At 39.0% G+C, this 13,042-nt stretch overlaps 1 protein-coding gene across 5 annotated transcripts in view; it reads right to left on the bottom strand.

Annotated features, from left to right (window-relative positions):
- pparg (peroxisome proliferator-activated receptor gamma) overlaps nucleotides 1-13,042 on the bottom strand; it is a 35,977-nt gene that overhangs the window by 17,156 nt on the left and 5,779 nt on the right. Inside the window, exon 1 of one of the 5 annotated variants that reach the window (XM_067586933.1) lies at nucleotides 6,230-6,333. The exons of 3 other annotated variants lie outside the window; for them this stretch is intronic. The gene's annotated coding sequence lies outside the window, so the exon portion shown is untranslated. Of the gene's footprint in view, nucleotides 1-6,229; nucleotides 6,334-13,042 lie in introns of those variants that run through there. One more of the 5 variants, XM_067586934.1, reaches the window with a different exon arrangement.

The following is a 13,042-nucleotide window of genomic DNA, read 5'->3' as shown; positions in this document are numbered from 1 at the left end:
ATTGGCCCAGATGGGCCAGTGACGGCTAATCAGAGTCTGCAACATGAGTGCGTTTTCGAGACATATTACTAGTGAAATGCATCATGATTTCCTGAAAAACACGTGGGGAAGGCTGCATTTTAGCCCGCTAGCCTCTTACCGGTGAATCTGGTGGGTCACCAAATACGGTGTACCAGTACTCAAAAAAAATGTCAGTGAAAAAAACTTACAAGGCTATGAAAAGAAAGAGGACCTTTCTACTTTTGTGGAAGCAACAATACTCCTACGTAGAAAACAGCGACTGTGGTATGTTTTGTACAGTTTTCTGGCTAACTCACTAGCCAGTTAGCATCCTCACTGCGTAGTTATATGCATGTCTTCTGTGTGACTTTGACAGCAGCAGTGTCTGCAGGAGACACCAAGGTTTATGAACGGCAACATATACAGTTTAGTTAAAACCAATGAAATGCTTGCTGCTGATCACCAGGAGTATTTTTTATGACATTATTGAGGTGTATCTTTCAACTCTGTGGCTCCTGCTGTTTGTTGAACTGTGTTTAATATAGGTTTAAACCTAAAGTAACTAACCTGAGGTTAAATGTCATTATGTTCTTTCTCTCACTGTTCACCAGTACATTTCTGCAGATCTCTCAGCATTTATTTAATGTTGCTAATGTTAATTTGTTTAATTGAGTTTATTATCAAGGTCATCCATACTCGCTGAAATGTTATTATCATAAATTCTGTTCTCTTCTCCCTATGTATTCCATACTATCTGTCTTTACACAAAATATGGAAAAACCTACATTTAAACACCATTCATTTACTGATCCAATATGTGCCTATCCCTCGACATAAAGCATTTGTCCTACCCATTTTGCATATTTGTGTAATATATCAACATTATATATCAATAACTAAAGTAAAACAACCAAATCTAAAGGGAGTTTCACTGTTGTACATATTATGTATAATAAATCACCAAAATTATGAAAAAATGAGTTATTTTCATTTTTTGGCTGCCGGGGCAGTGGAAATATACAAGGGGCCAGTAAAACTCTGATCTACTGGCCAAGTGAGCCACTGGGGAAAAAATGTTACTTTTCATTTTTAAAACAGTCTAAATAATTTCCTAAAACAGCTGAGCACAGTAGTTTGATATGTATTTGTTGGGGACTATTTTCAGCTTTGGATTAATACACATTTGGTGCTCCAGGAAATATTTAAAGAAGCAGAATGATGTATGTGGGATTGACTCAAAATAACCTACACTTTTCATATATGAAGGAACATGACACTCGGAGAACAACGGAGGTCTACAGCAGAGACGAATAAGCTTTAACTTCATAGACAATACTTGTTAGTAGGATCATTTCATTGTTGGCTTTGGTCTTTTCATGGGATTTGTTGACAGCATAGAATATGACCAGATTTATCCTTTAACAAACTATCTGCTACTTGAAGAGAAATGAACAAATGGACCTGAAAATGTATGAAAAATGATTTAATCAACATTCAGAAAGTCTCCGACACAGGAGTCTACCATACAACTCCCATTAGATATTCAGCTCTGTGTTGTACAAATGAATGAAAGCTCCTCTTTTCAGTCTTTCCAATATCTAACTCAGATGATCAGCCATTGGAGGAGAGAAGTCAGCCGAGATGGTCAAAGTCCAGTCATCAGCGTTTACAACAGTACACACGAAAGCCTCACAAATCAAGGCTATATAATCAGTGGCAAGTTTGTACAAGGTCGTGTGCTTCTGCAGAAAATAGTAGAATATGTTGTATTTATGATCTATTGACTTTCTAAACTACAGGCCCTACGACTAAAGTAACTTGTTTGAAGCTGTTTGAATTCATGACAAGAGACAACATTTTCAAGGAACCAAGGCCACAAATCAAAGATGCAGTTTTGAAAAGTAAGGCTGAATAATATCAAAAAAAGTTAAGATATTGAAGGATAAGATTGGTGATCTTTATCAACAAATGACCATGAGGTAATACCATCCCACCAAAACCTACAGTGTGCTAGTCAGTCTCTTAATGCTTTCCAAATTTCCTACTGTGACCCCATTTGTTCCTACCGAAGATGTAAATCCTTAAGAATGGGTCAAAATATATATAGTTTAATTTTAAATCAGTCTAAATAATTTCCCAAGACAGCTGGTCATTGTAGTTTTAAGTTACTCAGACAGGAGTAAATCTGCTCACTCTATATTGGATCCTATGTTTGTTGAGGACTATTTTCCACCATGGATTAATACATATTTGGTGCTCTTGTAAGTATTTATGGCAGCAGAATGGTGTGTGTGGGATAAAATATTCTTCAGTGCACATGTTCATTGTAGGAAGGAACACTGTAATAGTTTTTGTACAACAGTGTAGATCTATGGCACAGAGGAAGCTCAATTAGGCTTCAGCTACACAGACAATACTTGTTAGTAGGATCAATTCATTGTTGGCTGTGTTTTTTTCATGGGGGTTTTCTAGGAGGAAAAAAGCTGATCCACGTCTTCCTAAACATACAAACTGGAAACTACCTATCTTATCACTTTCCCATCTTTAAGAGGGAGGAAGAACTAACAACAGTTTATAAATAATCAATAGAGTAAAAGGTCTGTTCACTGAACCACCTGGCTTGGCAAACAACCCTTTGTAACCAACACGAAATCTCAAAATAAACCTCCCCTAATCAACCTCGAGTGCCCGATGCAACAAAGAATGCGATGAATTATGCAACAGGACAAATCTAAAATAAGAATACTGAGATGGCACAGTCACACCAGGTATAAAAATGGCTTGAAATGGCTCCAAATTACTTGGCAAAACATCCCCGTGGAACAAACATCCTCCTCGCTCAATAACTTATTGTTTCCTTTTTTACTTGTTTGGAATGTGGCAACTAAAATCAGCAGGGGATCCACTTAAAATTCACATTGACTGTGACATTGTTTCAGAACAAGAGAGAAACAGGAATGTGTGTGTGTATCTGCAGGCTGTAGCTTCCACTGCCTTGGAAGCTGCTGCGGGGAAAATGCTGACTATTAATAACCAGAGAAACCTAGTTATTTTTCCGTTTGTTGGCTGGTTGCCAGCCGATCTGAACCGAAAATAGAGTGAGCTTTGGAGCAACTTGTGTCCTGGTTGGCATCAAGTCATTATACAGAGTCAGAAATCTAGTGGGAGAGAGAGCTCTAGAGATGAAGTATAAGAGAGATAAAGTGAGAGGGGTGACAGGGAGCGAGTCCCCAGACCACTTCAAGAAATCAAACTGCACCCAAGAGGCTTTGAGAAAACCCCATCTTTTAGGAGATTCATGTCAGTGCTGCTCTATATTCAGAGGGCTTTTCAGCACACAAAGAAAAAAAGGAAGGCTGCTGCAGCTTGGCAGTTAAACCAAAGTGCTTAAATCATGTCGTAATCAAAGGTGAAACAAGTTTGTACTGTAACTTCTCCTGACAGTGTTTATCAAAACGGACCAAATCTGCTGAATTCAATGTGTTTGTATCTGTGACTGATGTATGGGCAAACACCCTGTCAGACATTAGAAAAGGTGACAGATGATAAGTAAGGCTTTGCAGTGTGTGTTGTGTTTGCGAATGGGTGTGTGTGTGAGCATGTGCCAGTTCTCAGATTTCCACGTCAGAACTTGTCTTCCAGGTAAGAGTACAGTGTGTAGGAGTATTTCTATCAACTATTGCATCAGACATGATATAATAACAAAAGACCAACGGCAAACTGGCAGGCAGGTCTGGCAAGCTACTGTACTTAGGAACCACACTGATGCTGCGTGTGGTTCGTGAGCCAACACACTGGGCGCAACAATCATCTAATAAAGCATGTTAAGTAAATTAAAGTTATGTTAACTTTAGGAGTGGTAATGACGTTGTCCTCCCAGCCTGAAAGCAGCAGTCCAGGAAAAAAGAGATCCAACTAAGAGCTCAAACAGCGAGATGTGAAATCTTTCCTTCAGGGACAAAGTTGCAAAACGAATGAAATATTTTTTCACGTTCATATTTCTTCACAACGGCAATGATTCAGTCCAGAAGAGACTGAAGCAAAGGCTGGGGATCAGATTTCTGTAGAGAAAGTGGCTGAAATCCTTCAATTTTGTATTCTATGTTGCATGTTTTAATCTGTTCTCTAATATGTAAGTTATCCCTTAAAAGTTTTATTGAATTTTAAATGACCTGGCTTTTTTTCATCAGTTTATATACAGAAAGTAACAACACAGAAAACGCTTTTAAAGCTTAGCAATAAAACTAAAATAACTCAAAAAACTCACAATGAATAAGCCCTGCAGTCAGGAAATATTCAGTATCACCATAATTTCTTCTGAGGGTGTGAAAGCCTCCTACACTGTAGGAGTCATTTGACAGTCATGCAAAGAAAATGCACAAAGAGCGGAGCCGTTCAAGACACAACAGTAGTCCACAAAGAAGCCGGTCTGGCATATTTAGTAATGTCAAAGACAAAAAGCAGAACCTGCCCTGCTACATTCAGAGGCATTACCACTCTTATCTTTTCTGTTTGAATAAAAACTATGCTCCACTCTGTGGGCGAGAGCTGCATCACTAGTGTCAAACCACGCGTTCACCTGATCAAAAGCATTGTTATTTGGGTTGCTACATGAGAACCCTGAAATAATGCAGTATATACAAAGGAAAATACAAACGCCCTAATTTAGCTCATTCTAAGACAAGTTTCTTTAAAACATCCTCAAGAAAAAGTGACAGGTTACAGAGTTTTTACCCTCTAGAAGGTGTGGTCTGCTTTTTTTTAAACTTTTGCATAGTAAACCTTTTATATTATCACAGTTGTCCCGTGTATATAAATGTGTAAGTGTGACACAAACAAAGTGAGTGCACAGAGTTCTGTGACTTCCTGACCTCTTCATGTAAAACAGCATGTGGTTCAGCGTCAGTGACTAAAACAAAGATATGCCCGCCTGCACGTCTCACAGTCCCCACAATTTCTTTGAAAAGATTCAGTGTGCTTGGTTTTTGCCTGGTTAGCCCTGCATGAGGAAACTGTGGGACACCGGAAAAATCACGTGTTGTGATGATGCTATACTTTAAGTAGCTGATTTTACAAAATAAAATGGTAATCAGGTGCTCTCACATCAACAGCAGGGTATAAAAGGTTGAAAGTGGTGCAGAATGCCATCCTGCTTCACTCTTCAGGAAATTAGCACTTTTTTTACTTTGGTGGTGTGAAGCCACGATAGGAAGAATTACCTGAAAGGGCCTTCCCCCTCTTTATCTAAATGATCAAACAGGAGAGTAATGGAAAACCAGGTGCAGCCAGAGGTCTGGTCTGCCCTCTCATCAGAATCGAGAGTCTCCTCGCATTTGAAAACCCACTTGCTTGGTTGGTACTGAATTTACTCATGAAACTTCAAAGCTTGGCACAGTGCGAGGTTAAAAACCACAATCTCTGTCTGCTTGGCACAGCTCTGAGTAAAACAGCACCCAACCTTTCTCTGATTTCTGTTACATTTTTAATCAAATTTCTGTATTTCATCTTCCAAAGCTAGGAAAGTGGAGCATTGTAAACATCAGGTCAACCTGAGGTCAGGCTGAAAGGGTCGGGTTGAGGGGGAGGCAACACTTAAAGGAAATGTGCTTTTCTGCATTTCAGACAACATAGTCATCTACATACAGTTTGAATTGTTGAGAGAGCTATTCTTTAATCCTAAAATATATACAATAACTAAATAAACAACGTCACATCTAATTCTAATTTAAACTTTGTATCTTTATTTCAAAAGAGCACTCAGTTTGTGGATTTACACAAAAATGCACAAAAGACAGAGGACGGTCTGAAGAATACGGACAGTATGGAGCTACCTCACATGACAGAGTTACAAAAACCTGAACGAAAAACTATGAGCAGGTTTCGGAGCCTACTGGCCCTACCAAATATCACAACATTGCTCTTTCACACAAACCCAAGCCAGCTCATGAGGTGACAAAGTATCTGAGAGAAGGCAAACTGTGTGTCAAATAAAACCAGTTGACCCACAGTATCACACTGATAAGCACTGATGTCTGCTCTTAAAAGACTAAAAATGGAAACCAGCTAATCACACACCATAATTAAATGTCCAAATGTCAGCTACCTGACAGTCTAAAGCATTTTTATCACATATGGCAGATAATAACATGTAGCTTGTAACATGACCAACTGAATGGCAGCCACACACAAACACACACATGCACACACACACAGGGTATAGTCCACTCACCTTATTTCTCCTGTTTCAATTTAGAGTGTTAAGTGTCAACTCAGTGACTAGCAGCTAAGTGGCAGTGGCAGTGACAGGAGATGAGAGGAGACCGGAGTGTGTGTGAGTGTGTGTGTGTGTGTGTGTGTGTGTGTGTGTGTGTGTGTGTGTGTGTGTGTGTGTGGTCATGCTTTTCCTCAGGAAGTGATGACCCATAGAAAGGGAACTACACACATTTTCTCTCTGACAGAGTCTGGGCTCAGCATAAGTTCAGACAGCTAACTATCATGTGGCCTGTGCATGTGTGTATGTGTCTTTTATTCCTCATTTTTATGTGTATTGTTTGCATGTCCAAACAGCACTGTATTGTGTAGTATGTGCGCCTATGTGCTTAAAAGTATTGTCTTTTTTATTGTCTATTACATGTGTGCTTGTGTGTGTGCTTGTGTGTGTGTGTGTGTGTGTGTGTGTGTGTGTGTGTGTAAAGTGGTAGACATCAGATGCAGATGATTTCCTGTTGCTTCACACTGACAGGCGACCTCATCATGCCTCTCTGGTTGCACTTCTCTCCCTCCACTCAGTCACTCGGTGTCGATGTGACAGCAGTGACGGAGTCACTTCTGCCTCCTCATGCAATACCAGCACAAAAGTGTGCTAGCCCACTGATTTAATTTCATATATCATAATGGTTACTCGTAGGTATCAGTTTCTAACCAGAATATGATAGCTGTGCCCGTTACTGTTCCCATTTTATCTGAGGGTGAACAGATTTTAGCTATACTATACCATATAATAACATATGTTTAATGATGATTTTAGAATTTTATCTCAAATCATTAAACCACCTTAGTTTTTAAAAGATATATTAAAATTGTATACATTTTTATTCACCTGTCTTTCAGCTAACACTGGCACATTTACAGTAATATTGATCAATGTGCACTGTCCCTGTAAAAATAAAAAGACAGCTGATCACAAGTGTGTCACAACATAACATAGCCTGGTACATGCTACAGGAATATTTTTCTGCGACTATAAATGTGTTCAGATTCTATTAAATCAAATACACAGAAATGCTTGCATAAGGTCAAACAATGGAGAAGTGGTTTGTCCCCATTTGCCTCCATTTTCATTTGAGCACAAGTTACGTGACTATATGGGGATAAACACATATTTTCAAAGAAAAATGTATTATATGTGAAATGAAAGTGATCCTAAATAAAGTGAAACAATAATCAAGGAAATGAGACACAGGAGAGGCAAGACTGAACAATCCAGAGACAGAGAGCTGCAGCTATCTGCTGCCATCAATCATTCACTCGCAGCGATTTTATTTTACCCAAAGGGTACAAGGTTGGACAGGTAGGGTCAAGTGGTCTCATATTAGTTTGACAGTAGCTTTGAAGGATTGAAAGAAAAGAGAAAAGAATGGTCAACAAGCAACTACTGAGGTACAAAAGCTGCAGAAACTGAGTGGAAAGGAACATTAATAAGACGTTAATGAAAAACTATTTGAGTATCACTGACCTAATGATGAGTACAGCCACACTTTTTCATCAGAATGACTTAATGCCTACTCAAAATGTTGCGCATGTTTTCAAAGAAGGAAAGTCATCATTACTCTGATATTTAAATAAGGTAAATAAGGTAACCTGAATTCAATCAGCATTGCGCTCAAGGTCTTAACTGTCTTGACATACAGATTTGGGAATAGAGTTTATACCTGTAAATGCACCTGTTCATGTAAAATGACTTTGTATTTTGGCTTCATTTCAAGGCCATGCAAATGTTAACCTAGTTCACAGGTGGCAGCTGCCCACACTATGACAAATCTACCACCATGTTTAACAGTCTGAAAAAGGTACAGTATGGTAGGTTGAAACATAAACCTCATGTACAAGTCGAAACTACAGTACATCTGACAAACCTCAGGTCTGGGAGAAAACTGAAAAATAACTTATCAGATAAGATCGTAGAATGGGTTTTCCATCATTCAAGAGACCAGGTTTTGTGTTTCCTTACATCAAGTTATGCATTTTTGTGCAAATTATGTGTGCCCAAAGTAATCATGTAGTAAAAAAAGAGAATGCATTATCAACTTAAATGCAACATGAGTTTGACTAATCAACACAATGCCCTATGACTAGTCTAGTGTCAGTGTTCAGTACCATGAGCAATGTGTCTTTACTAACTCTTAACCACTGTGTGCTCACATCGAAAGGTGTGAATACTAAAAGTTGCTGTGGTTGGTGGTCGCTTGCTACCCTTCCTCTTGCAGGTGTTGGCGAGAGGCTAGAACGTGTTTTTTGGTGAGCCAGCGGAAAGAAACATGGAACTAAAGCAGTGAAGTCTAAGTACAGCTGGCAGCCAGACAGAAACAGATAATGAACAACTGACTAACTAACAGTTGAGAAAATGCGGTGGTAGCTGAATGGTTACAGCACATGCCACATAACTGCACGGGGACCTTGTTGTTGCACTGTTGAATAAAGGCAAAAATGCCCAAAAACATATCTTAAAAAAATACAGAGAAAACACACTAGATGATGGGATATGTATGATTACATATTGTAGAATAAGCAGGAGTTGTCTGGTGAATGCACACCAATAGCTTGGTACAGGTCATGGAAATGGCATATGGGCTTTGAGTAAAATCACATCACAGAACAATTGCAAAAATCTCACAAGAACACAAACTCTCGTGTGTGCCAAGTTTAGCAAAGATGGTGGATTGAGAGATAGGGCAACACCAACTGCAGACTAAGAAAGAGAGAGCTAACTGAAGCTCGGTACCACTCTAAGGTCTGTGCGTTAACTATGGGGCTGAAGCCGACCATGTCCAAAGTTCATAAGTGAACATATGTTGTTTTAATTATTTCAAACACAAACGGTAATATTAAAATGACAAGTTGTGGTTTTAGGGGGAGCACACAGACAGGAGACTGGTATTAATCTTCTGATCTAACTCACAGCAAGAATGTGAATAGGCATATTTCCCAGGATTTTAAAAAATATCCCTTAAAACTAAGCTGTGCCTCTGCACTAAGACCTGATGAAGTTGATTATAAAATAACTACACTCTCACTCAAAGCACATCTCACTAGTTTGCACTTTTTGGAAGTTTTTTATAGTTCAGACTGAGCCAGGATCATTCACGCCTTTCATCCTGGTCCAGCCTCTCCTCTGTCCTACTACCTCCCATTTCATCCCATTCATCCAGTCACTGCATGTGCTCAGACCTTCTATCGCACTTCTTCTCATTCATAGACGGTCTTCTTCCTCATTGTCTGTGTTGCTCGTCTTGCAGACACCCACCGCCATATTATTTTTCCTGCTTACAAATGTAATGGCAACGTCCTGATTCCAGTCAAGTAAATAAAACATGTTTTGACTAATCATAACAAAAACGACAAGTGACTGAATAAGATGACAAATGATACGATTGAATTATTCATCACACACTGTTTAATTTTATTTCCCGACTGTCAAAAATCAACTGATCGAGATTGGGCAGACCGGGTCTGGCTTTGTCTACTTTGTCATCATGCACAAATCATACATACACTAAGTATACTGTATGTATATCAGATCAACAAACGTTTAAGATATAATTTGTTCCTGCAACAATTTAGAAACAAAAAGGGCTAATCTAACTCTTCAATCTGTCAATCCGCCTTTTGATCATTGTCTCATAATTTAATTATCCATTGTAATGGGAGGGCTGAGCCTGCCAGGTTTACACACACACACTCACACACACACACTACTGTTCAGGATATGTTCTACATTGCTGTCAGATTCATAATGTGACTGGGACGTGAGGTGTGTCTTGTATCACAGGACGACAGGGTGACGGAACGCCACTGAAACAGCACGTTGGGGAATTGTAAAGAAATGTTTCAAACCCTTTCATGTAAACAAAGACACATTTAAAGACACATACAGACACACAGATACACATTCTGCTTATATTTGCACTTGCAGGGGCATGTAAGTACATCGCAACTCTCAAAACTAACTAACTTCAGATACAGATAAGGACAGCACATGAGCAGGTCAGTAAACACACATTATTAGAGAAACACTGAAAGAGAGGAGTGTGTGTGTGTGTGTGTGTGTGTGTGTGTCAGCTTCATATGTTGCTCTCTGGGAATCTGTAGTTTTCACAATAATCTAAGGACATGAACTTTCCCCTAATTCCTTTAAATAGTTATGAGTTAATGGTTGATGAGTCCCTTGAGCCTCAAGAGCTTCCTCACTGGATAAGGGGGAAGGAGTGGTGCATGCTGTCAAGGCCTCGCATGTGCCATGTGTTACACTGAAAGACATATGTGTATGAGCACATGTGTGCACAGCATAAACAAAGTATAGTTTAAGGCACTCCTTCCATTTATGACACACTGCAAACATACATGAACACACATTTTAGAGCCGGAGAGGTGTTGCATTGAAAGTGTTAGAAAGGATGGAGAAACAGAATGGGGAAGGATGACGATGAGGGAAGAAGGCAGATATGGTGATAAACGACTGATTCAATAAAATTGTCATTCATGATGATGTAACACTTGTTAAAGATCTCTTAATGCAACTGTGATCTCAGCTGTGGGAGTCATGTGAGACATGACAGTGGTGAGGATTTATAGCTAAACTTGTATTTTGACAGAGACAGGGAGTGAGAAGAGGGCAGCATGATAGGAAGAGGGAGAGGTACAATATGGGAAGGGTCATGCCCTGTTCCTCGAAGTGTAGAGGAAAAGACGGGAGTGTGCTCTCTCAGCTGCTGTTTGGCAGAACAATAACAAAACAACACATGACGTGACTCTCATTCACAGAACACACTGTAAGCATGTGTGTCAGGAAAGGTCTACGCAAAGGAAACTGTTGTTTGGAAAAAAGGAAGGTTCAAGGTTGATTTAAAATGTGAAAAATTTATGTCAGAGTTGGCTCAACAATTGACCATTCACAAAGTCCCTCCTCTAAACAGTGATTGTCTAATTAACTAGGCATGGCAGGTCTGTCAATCTTTGGCTTTCTCTACATGTTGGGGCAGTGTGCCTGGGGCTGCGGTAAGAGCAAATACTCAGCATTTAAAGAGTTTGGAGGGTGGCGTCTTTTTTTAGCCTTTCCAAAACCAAAAATGAGCAAATGTGTAAGGGATGCATTAAACTGTGTGTTTATCTGCTCTCATGTAAGCTGCAATCATTAACATGTCCACCTAATTAGCTTACTACCAACAGTAGTAACCATCCTAAAGTTAGCAGCTCTGTCCTGCTCATTAATGGATTTGGGGAAGTTTACACTCCAGAAACCCCAGAGAAGTTACCTAAGATAGCGTTTTCCAAACACATCAGTTAGTCCTGACATCCTAAAAGCCATTTCTCTATTAATGTTAAAAGTGAAAATATACTGTGTGAAAATACAAACAAGTATGCATCGAGGCTACATCATAACAAGTATGATATCATGATATCATGTATGTAGCCATTAAGTGCATATTTAAGAACTTAATGAAGAAGATTCTCATTTTTATAAGACTCAGGTGGAAACAATACAAGCAATTTGGAGAAAGTGTTTTCACCACCTCACCAATGTTAGCTTAATTAGCTCGCTAGCTGATCAAATCTGCCTGTTTTGGTCTACCTATGTCTGAAATCACAAACCCATTGTTTCAAAAATTAGTTAATTATGTGGACAAAACAAAAAAGTTCCCAAAATCAAGAAGCTAATGACAGTCTCTATTCTTGCTTTTTCTCCAAGATCCTCTTCCATTTAATTAATAGCCATTTTAAAATCAAGGGGTCTGGTTATGTACAGCATCCTCAGCAAGACCTGTACTAGTGATGCCTCAAGCAATACCACATCCAGTAAACCATGCAGAACCATGTGCACACAAAGTCTGAGTCAATCTGAAGTTCCCATTAGAGAAAGATGGTTTGACCTGAGGAGCTGCTGTTTGCTCCCACGTCTTTCTAAAAGGGAAATTGGGACAAAGGTTGCTGGATATCCTACTGTCTGTTGAATAATATCTATGTCAAAGTGCATTGGCAAGAAAACTCTTCTTATTAGAGTATATTTGTTTGTTTTTATTAGTGGACGTGTGTCTTTATGTTTGAGTTAGTTAAGTTATGGTAATTTCTTTTAAATTTGTTTGGGAGGATGCACCACTAAAGCATGGTAGTAGCTGAAATGATAAGGGCCCTTCGATGGGTCCTGCATTATTACCTGATCTTGGGGTCTTGCCTTATGGACTAATTTAAGTGATAATTATGTTTTTTTTTCCAACATCAGTCTTATTTACCTAGGTTTAGCCATAATTTCTATTGGGCATGATAACAATGTATTCATGCATGTAATAGCTGAGATCTGGGAACCAAGTAGCATTGCTACAACTATGGTAATTGAGCAAGGAAGTTGGTCTGTAAATTGTCATGGATGTTTACAACTGACAGTTTGGATCACACTTTGACCAGTTGCCTTTTTTTCCAAATATGTTTAGCTAACTTGGGGCTTTGTTTAAGACTAGTATGATTGTCTAACCACTCACATTTCATGGCCCATCTGGCTTCCTTTCATTGGTGTCACCTTGATCTCAGCTGTTAACTTGTTGTGCAATGTTTTTATTACTGATAGGAATTATGGCCAAAACTATGAAAGTAAGATCTAAACTGCATAAAACCAGCATTACCTTATAATACTTTGACTTTTTTTTTTTTTTTAACTTGGTCTGAATTGAAAATGTCCATTTTACCACCAGTATTCTATAATGTCTTGCCCAGTCCAGTTTCATTTGCATTCTTGCTCTCTGGTCAGATGTTAATTTCTATGCACTGAATC

Source organism: Thunnus thynnus, chromosome 4 (genome assembly GCF_963924715.1).
Source record: "Thunnus thynnus chromosome 4, fThuThy2.1, whole genome shotgun sequence".
Lineage (NCBI taxonomy): Eukaryota > Metazoa > Chordata > Actinopteri > Scombriformes > Scombridae > Thunnus > Thunnus thynnus.
This window is presented reverse-complemented; position numbering and strand designations above follow the sequence as displayed.